Here is a 13,953-nt window from a genome sequence, read left to right on the forward strand (position 1 = left end):
TATCAACCCCCCAAAAAACTTTCTACTATAAATCCAGATTTTGGTTGTTTAAACTTCTGGTAAGTCTAGAAGGCATGCACAATATTTTGAGTATAGTACATTAGCACTGACTTCCTCAAATTCCTCACTGGACTGTTGGATTGCACAGCCTTAGAGGGAGGATTCACATTGGGACAAGGGAATAGTGCCCAGATTCAGGAGTTAGTGCTTTTGTTGGATACCAGATATACTTGAACATTTATAACATGGAAGTCAGATAGTGAATTGATTGTATATATTATAATTAATTAACCAGTGTGGTAAAATATAGCACTTTTTTTTCTAAAGAAAAGAGAGTCAGGCAGAGTGTTATTGTATAATCCCTTACTTAGAATTTGAAGGTAGAAGGATCAGAAGTCCAAGGCTACTTTATACTGCATTTACCTCAGTATTCTCTTAGATTTCCTCTAACTATAAATCCCTATGAAGTGTTTATTTTTGTCTAAAACATATATGTGAGTGCCTACATATATGTATATGTATGGGTACCACATATGTGGTTGGATTTCATGAAAGCCTAATGAGTGTGTCTGATCCCTGAATTTTGAGTTGTAGACAGTGGTGAACCAAGCATGGGTGATGGGAACTAAGCTCCTTTCTCCACAAAATCAGCAGTACATAACTATAGAGCCACCGATCTAGCATTTCTATAAACTTATTTCTAAATGACGGTTTTGGAAGATTCGGAAAGCTTACTGTGATGATGTTGCAATAGCAGGATGGTATAGATGCTTACTTTGTGAGCAGTGCCTCGGTGAGTCCTTTTTTTTTTTTGAGTAGGAAGCCATCATTTCATGCATAATTACTTTCTCTGATGAGTAGAATGATCCCTGTTGAATGGATGGGTATCTAGGTCTGAACTGTGTGATGATAAATTTAGACTGATTGGTTGAATAGGCTAGAGTGAGGTATAAAAAGGATTAACACACTAGTAAACGTCTTCTTTGAAGAAGTGATTTGTTGCTTTTATAATATCATTACTAAAACAGAAGTGTTATAGGGTATAGGTCATTTAAAATCAGTTCGACTATTTACTCAAACTTCATTTATAAAATTATTCCCTAAAATGTATGTCAGAGTATTAACTTAATGTTTTCACCATAGTTTTATTTATTGAAAATGTTTGTAAACTTTTGTCCTAAAATAAATATCTTATTTCCCTTTTTTCTCCATTATTTTTACTGAAAAATACTTGGTCTTAAAAAAAAGATTGCTCAACATTTATATTCATAGTTGTATCGGAATCTTTATAATTGACTTATGCTACCTTCTTTCCCCCCCAAAAAAATTAAGAAATTTAAGTACTATCTTTCTGCAAAGTTACTGTGTCAAATATAGTGCATTCTATTTATACTAAGGAAGTCTTTTGTCCTCTATCCTATCATTTTTTGCCCCAACTAGGAATCCAATTAGATTGCACAAAGTCCCAGACTTTCCAATAGTAACATTACCTCATTCTTCTAGTAAGCTAACTAAAGTTTTAAAATAGAGTCCTTAGTTATATCATTAGCGATCAATTTGTTTGGTATTGTTTATTTTTGTTGCTGCTGCTGCTGTTGTTGTTATTTTTCAAGGCACGTATTTCAGTGTGGCCCTGTTTGTCTGAGATCAGGATCTACAGAACAGGCTAATCTTGAACTCACCCAGATCTGCTGCCTCTGACTCTAAAGGCATGTGCAATGAGTGCCTGGGCACAGATCAGGTTTTACTAATTTTTTTGAGTAAAATTGTGTGTGCATGGACATGAACTCAAGGGACCTGGAGAGTGTTCAGTGGTTATCAGCACAGGCTGAGGATCATAGAATCAAAATATATCGGCTCCAGAGACCAGTGTCTCAAAACTTGTCATTATTGTTTCCATAGCTAATTCAAACCTTATCTGTTATAGATGATATTCAAGATTGATTCATATTATATAGTCATGTATCCCTCTGAAGAGAAATGTTTATAGAATAAAGAGAAAGAACCAACCACATCTGAGGGCAAGCCTGCCATAGTTTCCCTGGTTGAATGTGTCTACTAAATAAAAAAAAAGGATACATCCAGAGAGCTGGGAATTTAAGCTCATTTTCAGAATTACTATAGTGTCAGAGGAATGCAATATTATCTATAAATTTTCTTCTGTAATGTAAAGAAAAGGGAGACTAAGAGGATAAAGTCAAAAGCTATCTCTATCCATTCTCCTCCACGCAGGTACCACTGGGTCCCCTGCACAACAACCAGTATCTGGTTCTCCTCTGCAATGACAGGAATTTTTTTTATAATTATAACAGGTTTAAAGAGAACCAGTCAAGTTGAATTTGTGTTAATGCGAATAACAAAGGACTATCTTAGGAAATACTATGAGAAAGTTTACCGTGCTGTTACACACTATGATCCTGGCCTTACTGAGTAAAGGCAGGAGAATTTCAAGTTAGAGGCCAGCCTGGGGTACATAGTGCAGCCTGTCTCAATCTACTCCCCTTAAGAGAATTGTTATAAGAATTGAGCTATACCCATTTATAAACTCTAAGAGAATATATTGCATGAGTTAGTTGCTTAACAACACATTTATCATTATTTTCAGAATAGTTGTCAGAGGTGACTTTTGTGGAAATGTTAAGGCCAACACAGTCATTACCATTACATTAGTGAAATCAATATTATATAGTCTGTGGGTGCAGTCAAGTGGTAGAGTGCATGCCTCATATGCATAAGATCCTGGGCTTGAAACCCAATGCTCTAAGAGTGTCATTTAGGTTAGAGAATGCAACAGGCCTCAGATGATCACACTCCCTGCCTGTTTTTCTCTCCCTGATTTTGTGAGACAGGGTTTTTCTGTGCAGCTGTCCTAGAACTCACATTGTAGACCAGGCTGGATAACAATTCAGAGATCTGCATGCCTCTTCTTCCATCTTTTGGAATTAAAGGCATGAGCCACCACTGTCTGTCCCTTCCTGTCTTTTATAGGCAAAGAAGAGCTTTGTAGTCAGCCAAGTGTACCCTGTCCAACAAATGATTTGTAGTCCAACACCGGGTTGCCTCTTGTGCTTACATCACTTATTTTTCTTACTCCGTAGCACAGGCTATCCTCAAACTTGTTGCACTGCTGCCTCAGCCTTCTAAGTGAAGGCCTACAGGAACGAACCACTATGGCTAGCATATTCTCCCTCCACTTGGTTTCTGCTTTCCCCAACGACAACCACACACTCTTCCACTGTTTACCTTCCGATTTTGCATTCAACTCCTTCCTACTTTACTGGGTTACACACCCTCGTTGTCTGGGCTTAGTGTACATGTGTTATTTATTGGTTTCCTTTGTAACAGCAGTCATTCTGAATGGTCAGCCTTGCAGTAGAGAACTGATTCTATATTTTCTCATTTTTTTCCTTTCTTTTTCTCATTTTTGAGTATTTACTGCTGCCTTTCATAAGGTAGGCTTTGCCAATTTCTGGATGGCCGATCAGCTGAACAGCCTGTCAGTGATTCACTTGGACCTGGAATATATGATCTGCTTTTACAATTTGAACTTAAATGGGATGAGAGTAAGGGCCTGTTGCCAAATGATCCGCAAGATATAGTATGATTTTTTTATTCACACTAGTGAATGCCAGCATAAACAAAGAACTGTTGGGAATGATAACAACGACAGTGAATGTCATGATGAAAACTCATCCAATAGCATTACACACGGAATTAAATGTGCTTGGCACCCTGTTAGCAATCTCCTTATCTGAAATCATTTATTCGGCATTTAAGTTGTGTTAGGATTTTAGTCAACCTATTGCCAAAACATTTACATCTTACATTTAAAGAATTCTGCAGTTATATCTCAATGTTCATATGTGTTGGTAGCTGTATCACAACTGCTAGAGTGCCAGCAGCTTGTCCTAATAGAAATGCTCAGGATGCCATTGTAGGAGCCAGTGGTCCAAGTACTGATTGCTTAGAATCAGGTCGAATGCCTGAGAAAGAACATCCTGGTCAGTTCAGAAGTCTTGACCTTATTCTGGCTCTTTACCCATGCTTAGGTGACACCAAGTTAATTTAGTTAGGAAGTTTGCATTAATTACAAAGATCTAAATGTAGAGAGACCTAGCATGTACTCACAAAAGATAATGATAAATTGGGTATGGCAGGCCACCACTCACCTGCAATCCCAGCACTGAGGAGGCTGAACCCATAGGATGGCCAGTCATCCTGGGGTGCATAAATGAAATCCTGTCCCCAAAACAAAAACTACTGCAGAGCAGCAATAAAAAACAATAATGAGCCATAAGCATTCTATGATTATGAGGAGGCCATAGAGCGTGTGCTCTGGGTGTATGTTTATAGTAACTTGCCACTTACAAAGCTGTCTCTGTACCCGTAATATTTCTACATTTTCCTATGTTTAAAGTCATAGAACAAAGCATGTGTTTTTCTTCCTTTTATTCATAGACTCTTTTCCTATAGTTTTATTACACTTGAAAAAAGTACAAAATTGTTTGTTTTGGTTCTAGGATATTCAGAAATCACAAAAAGAATTGCCCAGTAGTCACCTAAGCTTCTCTCATTTTCTCAGCCACTAAAGAGGTTGTGCAAGTAGTGTCTGCATAGGAGAAAGTGACTGTGAACCCACGGGTTAGGGTTTTATGGATATGCTGATGGGTAGTTGTACTGTGTGACTAAATGGTATGAACAGTTAATTTATTTGAATTGCAATATTGTTTTTGTTCTTCTTTGAAATCTTCACAGAACCAGAATTTTGCAGCAGAAATACATACAGAGTGCGAGCCACTGTTCAGTGCATTCCTGCTTGGCTTCGCTTCATCCAGTGCCTGTGCTGGTACCGTGACACAAGAAGAGCCTTTCCTCTTCCAGTAAATGCTGCCTGGCAAATACTCTACAACTTTTTTCACCCTGACATTTCCAGCCCTTTACAACACTCACAAAGGTAGGCTGAGTTCTCCCATCTGAGCCCTTACTACTGCATTCTGTTGCCCTGGACTCTGCCATCACTGCTGCTGGTTGTGCTGAGGCTTCAGAACCCGGACATCTCACTTTAGCCTTGAATATAGTTTTAATCTCATTTCAATTAACAGTTATTATCACTAAGATTTTCAGTCAATTGGTAAGAATTGTGATGCTGTTTCAATCCTGTCTGTTGCTCAGTGGCTTTAACCTATGGGTGCCTTGGGTTTTAATTTAGTGGTTTAGAGTGTTGTTTTTTTTTTCTGTTTGTTTGTGAGGATTTTTTGTTGTTTTTCCTTGAGGGGGTTTGGGAGGTTGAAATTTCCTTGTTTATTAGTTAGGTTAAGAAATGGTTAGGTGCACAAGAATCCCTCTTCCAACCAAGTATTTAATATTTAAGTATTTTCTTTGATGAACATGTAAGGATTGTTTACAGACCATTTAACTGCAAATTGAGTTCTCTGATCGCTTCAGTTTCTCATTTCCATGGCATCCTGCTATGACTTGCTACTGATCTTCTGTTGGGAATAGAAAAAAAAAAAGTCTTTTAAGTTTAGAACCAAATGCAGACACTCATTTTGAATTTTTACCATTTCCCATGAACTGTCAGTGATTTTCCATCCTTGCACTAAAATGTATTCCTTCTTTGTCTGCTGAGTAGAGAGCATCAGCCCACACCTTACAAAGTGCAAAGAGCTTTGACTAATGCAGTTTAGTAAAGAGCTTTTTAAATACGCACGTAAATTGTTCTCAGTACACTTTTCTGTGCGGCTCTATTGGGAGATATATTCAGAAGTTCAAAACTACTGTTGCTGTAATATGTATCTGATGCCATGTCAGATGAGGTCACTGTTAGTACCGTGATATTGGTGTCCCTGAACTTTCACAGTATGACATAAGGTCTGTGCTAGAATAGTATTGATAAATGTAGCCATTCTTGTTAAGTGTTAGAATTTAATTGAGTACCTCAGTGAAGGAAACACCTCCACAGGAATTCCATAATTTTAGTTCTTGCTAAGGAATGCCAGTATTCAATACCAGTATGCACCTTGATTTATAGATTTGACAGTTGATTTGGAAAAAAGATGTGATATGGCTTCTTTTACTAAATTATCAGAAACATCTGCCTCCTGTCTTAGATATAAATGAGTGCTGGGATAGATTATACCAGTAATATATTTATTAGGAAGTTAAAATTGCTGGAAGGTACTATTGACACAAAATACAGCACTTACCTCAGGAAATAAGGAATAGTTAATTCTTGAGGCAAACCTAAGTGCTAGTAGCCTGGGAGCACAGACTCAGGTTATAAACACTGGAGGTGATCAAATAATATTTTATTTGATACAAAACAAAGAGAAACATAAATAAGTGCATTTATCACATTGATGATCACTGCCAATAAGCAGGCTACAGCAAAACAAGTGGAACTCTGTATAGATCTAGGATGTCTGATAACATGTTTAGCTTTCAGATTGGTAAAGGATGGTGCCCTGCTGAGCATACATTTTAGGGCTGTAGTGAATTTGGTCCCCAACACCCATGTAAAGGCTGTGAAAGGCAGCAAACACCTATAACTCGAGGTCTGGGGAGATAGACACTGTGACTTACTTGCCACTCCTATTATGGTATCATTGAGCTGCAGATTCAATCAGAGACCTTGTCACAAAAAATAGGGTGGAGAATGCCTAGGAAGACACTGATACCAAGCTTCCCACACACAGAGAAAACATTTGACAGATTTGGATAGTCACAGGCCCATTCAGATAAAGGAGTGAACAGTGAGTGACTTTCAAAGGGAAAGTCTAAGGTAGTCTGGTTAGGTTCTTCACACCATCTTCAATCACGAAGCTCGTTATTGAGACTCAGCCTTGAGGAACTTATGTTTACATAAAGACCTTTAACAACCCAAAAGGATTACAAGTCCAAGCCTGTCTTATTTACAGAGTGAGTTCAGGCCAACCTGGCCGCATAATAAAATCCTGTCCCAAAATAACTAATATATAGCTTACCTCTAATTCATAGAACTCTGTGGTCTGTCCTTAGCACGATGTAAGAAGAATTACAAAGAAGGTTGGGATGAGCCAGTAAAAATGGCTTCACAAGTAAAGGCACCTGAAGCAAAACTTGACAGCCTGAGTTCAGTCCCTGAGCACGATGGTAGAGAAAAAGAACTACCTCCATCAGGTTGTTTTCTGACCTCTGTGTTTGAACAGTTGGACTATGAGGAAATGGATGCTTTGTCCCCAGTATCACAGGGGGCTGGGGTATGTGAACAGAACTTTGAGCCAACATAATTTACCTATACATGAAGCAGTCCTGTACTAGTAAATACATATATTTCCTATTCAAGTATAGTTTAAATTGGTACAGTTTTACATTGATATATTTGATGCATTGATGACTTATCTGATATATATATATATATATATATAATTATATTCTTTTCTCAAAAACAAAAAAAAATATCAGATTACATTATTCTTTCATTACAAGGTACTAAGAGAAGTTTCCTTATATCTGATTTAAAATTATAGAGGTTTGTTTAACTGTATATACTAAGGAATGGTTAAAGTGGTAAATTTATGGAGGTTTAAAACCACATATTTTTGAAAGGCTTCTATTATACTATTTTGTGTAAGCAGTGATCAGTAAAACCCTTAGCACAAAACTCTCACACAGCTTGCTAGGCCACAAATAAAAGTTGACATTCAGAGGACATGCAGGTGAGAATGACCGTGAATGTCTGATCCTCCTGCCATAACCACTCAAGTTCTGGGATTACAGAAGTGAGTAACCCTGCCTGGCACCTTATTTTTATTTTGTGATACCAGGCTCGTTCTCAGGGGTCTGAGTGTGATGTGCCATGTGGTCACTGTGCCATGGGGCTCATTCTGCCCCACCATGCAGTGTAAGAGGTAATTCTGCTTCCTTCTCCTGTTTCCCTTGACCCCATTTGTCATGGCTGTGTTTGTCTTACACATTGCTACATCTTTTACTTCACATAATCATTGTAAGAATTGTCCTGAAATCATGGTATAGACTTTATAGGTGTACATGCTGCATGAATGCCCTGGAGAGAAAAATGGTGTGGCCATTTATTAATTTTGTTTATCATATCCCTAAAGTTTTAAATATATTTTAATATTGCTACATATTGGATACATAAATAATTTTTGTACCAAAAAGTCAAGAACTTGGCATGGCAAAATTTTGACTTTGAATCGTGTTCAGGTTTCATTTTCTTCCTTCTTTTCTTCCTTCCTTCCTTCCTTCCTCCCTTCCTTCCTTCCTTCCCTTTTTTCTTTCTTTAAGATTGGGTCTCATGTCAGGTGGTAACAGTGCATCCCTTTAATCCCGACAGAGGCAGGTAGATCTTTGAGTTTGAGTCCACCCTTGTCTATAGAGAGAATTCCGGGATAGCCAGAGTTACGCAGAAAAGCCCTGTCTCGAGGGAGAAAACAAAAAACAGAACAGAACAGAACAAAACAAAACAAAATGTGCAAGTCTCAAATAAAAATTAAAAAAAGACAGGGCTAGGCCACACATAGGTCTTACTAGCTTCAAATTCATTATGTAGCAAGCATGACTTTGAACTTCCGACTCCCTTCCTTCTATTTCCCTCTTAAGTGCTGGGATTAGAGGAATGTGCAACAACAACATAACCAGTTTTATATGGTGATGGAAATCAAACTCAGGGCTTCAGTTTGCTAGGCAGACGTCCTACCAGTTGAGCCATCGTCCCAGCCCTAGTTAGGTTACTTTATTGGACAGTGTCCTAAAAAACAAAGTCTTTAAAAGTAATTACTGAGACAATAGAATCTAGTCAAAATTACTAATTATCTAGATACTGTTCTATTGAGGCTGTTGCAAAGGAAACATTTGTGAGGAAAAAAGAGTAAAAGACCACGACATGACCTTGTTTAGACTCTGATGTGATTCTTTCAAAGAAGTAGTCTGCCTGGGTTACCATAGTAACAGCACTGTACTAAGTGAACTTTGAAAATTGCTACTGTGCTTGTTTTTTATTTTTTTGTTTTTTTTTTTCTGCTGCCTGATTTAAGATGGAGGATTATGCATTAACTCTGCACCTAGAATCATTGTAGGTGAGGATTTAGGTAAGCTATTTAGAAAGATTAATCATGAGGGCCCAGGAACGGCAGGACACCTGCCTGAGACACCACCGGAACCTGAAAGAAACAGACCAGATAAACAGTTCTCTGCACCCAAATCACGTGGGAGGGAGAGCTAAACCTTCAGAGAGGCAGACAAGCCTGGGAAACCAGAAGAGACTGCTCCCTGCACACACTTCTCGGACGCCAGAGGAAAAAGCCAAAGACCATGTGGAACCCTGGTGCACTGAAGCTCCCGGAAGGGGCGGCACAGGTCTTCCTGGTTGCTGCCGCTGCAGAGAGCCCCTGGGCAGCACCCCACGAGCGAACCTGAGCCTCGGGACCACAGGTAAGACCAAATTTACTGCTGCAAGAAAGCTGCCTGGTGAACTCAAGACACAGGCCCACAGGAACAGCTGAAGACCTGTAGAGAGGAAAAACTACACGCCCGAAAGCAGAACACACTGTCCCCGTAACTGACTGAAAGAGAGGAAAACAGGTCTACAGCACTCCTGACACACAGGCTTATAGGACAGTCTAGCCACTGTCAGAAATAGCAGAACAAAGTAACACTAGAGATAATCTGATGGCGAGAGGCAAGCACAGAAACCCAAGCAACAGAAACCAAGACTACATGCCATCATCGGAGCCCAATTCTTCCACCAAAACAAACATGGCATATCCAAACACACCAGAAAAGCAAGATCTAGTTTCAAAATCATATTTGATCATGATGGTGGAGGACTTCAAGAAAGACATGAACACACTTAGGGAAACACAGGAAAACATTAATAAACAAGTAGAAGCCTACAGAGAGGAATCTCAAAAATCCCTGAAAGAATTCCCGGAAAACACAATCAAACAGTTGAAGGAATTAAAAATGGAAATAGAAGCAATCAAGAAAGAACACATGGAAACAACCCTAGATATAGAAAACCAAAAGAAGAGACAAGGAGCTGTAGATACAAGCTTCACCAACAGAATACAAGAGATGGAAGAGAGAATCTCAGGAGGAGAAGATTCCATAGAAATCATTGACTCAACTGTCAAAGATAATGTAAAGCGGAAAAAGCTACTGGTCCAAAACATACAGGAAATCCAGGACTCAATGAGAAGATCAAACCTAAGGATAATAGGTATAGAAGAGAGTGAAGACTCCCAGCTCAAAGGACCAGTAAATATCTTCAACAAAATCATAGAAGAAAACTTCCCTAACCTAAAAAAAGAGATACCCATAGACATACAAGAAGCCTACAGAACTCCAAATAGATTGGACCAGAAAATAAACACCTCCCGTGACATAATTGTCAAAACACCAAACGCACAAAATAAAGAAAGAATATTAAAAGCAGTAAGGGAAAAATGTCAAGTAACATATAAAGTGAGACCTATGAGAATCACACCAGACTTCTCGCCAGAAACTATGAAGGCCAGAAGATCCTGGACTGATGTCATACAGACCCTAAGAGAACACAAATGCCAGCCCAGGTTACTGTAACCAGCAAAACTCTCAATTAACATTGATGGAGAAACCAAGATATTCCATGACAAAACCAAATTTACACAATATCTTTCTACAAATCCAGCACTACAAAGGATAAAATATGGTAAAGCTCAACATAAGGAGGCAAGCTATATCCTAGAAGAAACAAGAAACTAATCGTCTTGGCAACAAAACAAAGAGAATGAAAGCACACAAACATAACCTCACATCCAAATATGAATATAAAGGGAAATAATAATCACTATTCCTTAATATCTCTCAATATCAATGGCCTCAACTCCCCAATAAAAAGACATAGATTAACAAACTGGATACGCAACGAGGACCCTGCATTCTGCTGCCTACAGGAAACACACCTCAGAGACAAAGACAGACACTACCTCAGAGTGAAAGGCTGGAAAACAACTTTCCAAGAAAATGGTCAGAAGAAGCAAGCTGGAGTAGCCATTCTAATATCAAATAAAATCAATTTCCAACTAAAAGTCATCAAAAAAGATAAGGAAGGACACTTCATATTCATCAAAGGAAAAATCCACAAAGATGAACTCTCAATCCTAAATATCTATGCCCCAAATACAAGGGCACCTACATACGTAAAAGAAACCTTATTAAAGCTCAAAACACACATTGCATCTCACACAATAATAGTGGGAGATTTCAACACCCCACTCTCATCAGTGGACAGATCATGGAAACAGAAATTAAACAGTGATGTCGACAGACTAAGAGAAGTCATGAGCCAAATGGACTAAACGGATATTTATAGAACAGTCTATCCTATAGCAAAAGGATATACCTTCTTCTCAGCTCCTCATGGTACTTTCTCCAAAACTGACCATATAATTGGTCAAAAAACGGGCCTCAACAGGTACAGAAAGATAGAAATAATCCCATGCGTGCTATTGGACCACCACGGCCTAAAACTGGTCTTCAATAACAATAAGGGAAGAATGCCCACATATACGTGGAAATTGAACAATGCTCTACTCAATGATAACCTGGTCAAGGAAGAAATAAAGAAAGAAATTAAAAACTTTTTAGAATTTAGTGAAAATGAAGATACAACATACCCAAACTTATGGGACACAATGAAAGCTGTGCTAAGAGGAAAACTCATAGCGCTGAGTGCCTGCAGAAAGAAACAGGAAAGAGCATATGTCAGCAGCTTGACAGCACACCTAAAAGCTCTAGAACAAAAAAGAAGCAAATACACCCAGGAGGAGTAGAAGTCAGGAAATAATCAAACTCAGAGCTGAAATCAACCAAGTAGAAACAAAACGGACCATAGAAAGAATTAACAGAACCAAAAGTTGGTTCTTAGAGAAAATCAACAAGATAGATAAACCCTTAGCCAGACTAACGAGAGGACACAGAGAGTGCGTCCAAATTAACAAAATCAGAAATGAAAAGGGAGACATAACTACAGATTCAGAGGAAATTCAAAAAATCATCAGATCTTACTATAAAAACCAATATTCAACAAAATTTGGAAATCTTCAGGAAATGGACAATTTCCTAGACAGATACCAGGTATCGAAGTTAAATCAGGAACAGATAAACCAGTTAAGCAACCCCATAACTCCTAAGGAAATAGAAGCAGTCATTAAAGGTCTCCCAACCAAAAAGAGCCCAGGTCCAGACGGGTTTAGTGCAGAATTCTATCAAACCTTCATAGAAGACCTCATACCAATATTATCCAAACTATTCCACAAACTTGAAACAGATGGAGCCCTACCGAATTCCTTCTTGGAAGCCACAATTACTCTTATACCTAAACCACACAAAGACACAACAAAGAAAGAGAACTTCAGACCAATTTCCCTTATGAATATCGACACAAAAATACTCAATAAAATTCTGGCAAAACGAATTCAAGAGCACATCAAAACAATCATCCACCATGATCAAGTAGGCTTCATCCCAGGCATGCAGGGATGGTTTAATATACGGAAAACCGTCAACGTGATCCATTATATAAACAAACAGAAAGAACAGAACCACATGATCATTTCATTAGATGCTGAGAAAGCATTTGACAAAATTCAACACCCCTTCATGATAAAAGTCCTGGAAAGAATAGGAATTCATGGCCCATACCTAAACATAGTAAAAGCCATATACAGCAAACCAGTTGCTAACATTAAACTAAATGAAGAGAAACTTGAAGCAATCCCACTAAAATCAGGGACTAGACAAGGCTGCCCACTCTCTCCCTACTTATTCAATATAGTTCTTGAAGTTCTAGCCAGAGCAATCAGACAACAAAAGGAGATCAAAGGGATACAGATCGGAAAAGAAGAGGTCAAAATATCACTATTTGCAGATGACATGATAGTATATTTAAGTGATCCCAAAAGTTCCACCAGAGAACTACTAAAGCTGATAAACAACTTCAGCAAAGTGGCTGGGTATAAAATTAACTCAAATAAATCAGTTGCCTTCCTCTATACAAAAGAGAAACAAGCCGAGAAAGAAATTAGGGAAACGACACCCTTCATAATAGACCCAAATAATATAAAGTACCTCGGTGTGACTTTAAACAAGCAAGTAAAAGATCTGTATTATAAGAACTTCAAAATACTGAGGAAAGAAATTGAAGAAGACCTCAGAAGATGGAAAGATCTCCCATGCTCATGGATTGGCAAGATTAATATAGTAAAAATGGCCATTTTACCAAAAGCAATCTACAGATTCAATGCAATCCCCATCAAAATACCAATCCAATTCTTCAAAGAGTTCGACAGAACAATTTGCAAATTCATCTGGAATAACAAAAAACCCAGGATAGCTAAAGCTATCCTCAACAATAAAAGGACTTCAGGGGGAATCACTATCCCTGAACTCAAGCAGTATTACAGAGCAATAGTGATAAAAACTGCATGGTATTGGTACAGAGACAGACAGATAGACCAATGGAATAGAATTGAAGACCCAGAAATGAACCCACACACCTATGGTCACTTGATTTTTGAAAAGGAGCCAAAACCATCCAATGGAAAAAAGATAGCATTTTCAGCAAATGGTGCTGGTTCAACTGGAGGGCAACATGTAGAAGAATGCAGATCGATCCATGCTTATCACCCTGTACAAAGCTTAAGTCCAAGTGGATCCAGGACCTCCACATCAAACCAGACACACTCAAACTAATAGAAGAAAAACTAGGGAAGCATCTGGAACACATGGGCACTGGAAAAAATTTCCTGAACAAAACACCAATGGCTTATGCTCTAAGATCAAGAATCGACAAATGGGATCTCATAAAACTGCAAAGCTTCTGTAAGGCAAAGGACACTGTGGTTAGGACAAAACGCCAACCAACAGATTGGGAAAAGATCTTTACCAATCCTACAACAGATAGAGGCCTTA

At 38.4% G+C, this 13,953-nt stretch overlaps 1 pseudogene; it reads left to right on the top strand.

Moving 5' to 3' along the window:
• Positions 1 to 611: 611 nt before the first annotated feature.
• Positions 612 to 13,953, top strand: part of LOC134484508 (solute carrier family 53 member 1-like) — a 28,305-nt pseudogene continuing 14,963 nt past the window's right edge.

This window comes from Rattus norvegicus, chromosome Y (genome assembly GCF_036323735.1).
Source record: "Rattus norvegicus strain BN/NHsdMcwi chromosome Y, GRCr8, whole genome shotgun sequence".
NCBI lineage: Eukaryota > Metazoa > Chordata > Mammalia > Rodentia > Muridae > Rattus > Rattus norvegicus.